The 636-nt window shown below is 46.2% G+C and overlaps 1 non-coding gene across 1 annotated transcript; it reads right to left on the reverse strand.

The window, feature by feature from the left end:
- Positions 1–76: 76 nt before the first annotated feature.
- On the reverse strand, positions 77–195 carry LOC117104773. The gene has a single exon (XR_004444817.1). It is a non-coding gene; the product is annotated as a 5S ribosomal RNA (ribosomal RNA).
- Positions 196–636: the final 441 nt, after the last annotated feature.

Below are 636 nucleotides of genomic sequence, written 5' to 3' on the forward strand. Positions count from 1 at the left end.
AACTAAGTGGGCCCAAGGTCGTGTGGACTCTCACGCACCCCTACTTTAGAATTTGGGGGGGGGGGGTAATGTAAAAAGTCTACAGCACCCGGTATTCTCAGGCGGTCACCCATCCAAGTACTAACCGGGCTCGACGTTGCTTAAATTCGGTGATCGGACGAGAACCGGTGTTTTCAACGTAGTATGGCCGTAGACATTTGAGTGGTACTTCCACTTATAGTTAATCTCGGCATATAGCATAATTATCCAATCCTGAAGCTCTGTAATTGATGACGTTTCATATCAACGCGCGCTTGTCTGGTGGTGATTTCCTCTAACTCCCCTGACCACACTGCAGCGCGAGTACATTTTTTACAAACACCGGTGTTGAACAATAAACCAACCATTTTACTACGGCACTAACTAGGATGCTTTAGACAGAAGAAGACTGCCGTTTTGTTCAAACGACCCTCGAACCGGCCTACAGCGAATTAATTGCGTATTGTTGATATGAACATTTCAACGTAGTATGACCTGTCTCTTATACACATCTAGATGTGTATAAGAGACAGATTTAGAGGTCCATATTCTCAAAATGTTTGCACCTCAGCCCCAACTATGTGGGCCCGAGGTCGTGTGGACTCTCACGCACCCCTA

Source organism: Anneissia japonica, unplaced genomic scaffold (assembly GCF_011630105.1).
Source record: "Anneissia japonica isolate Jap-2015-1 unplaced genomic scaffold, ASM1163010v1 scaffold17848_len751_cov81, whole genome shotgun sequence".
In the NCBI taxonomy this organism is placed as follows: Eukaryota; Metazoa; Echinodermata; class Crinoidea; order Comatulida; family Comatulidae; genus Anneissia; species Anneissia japonica.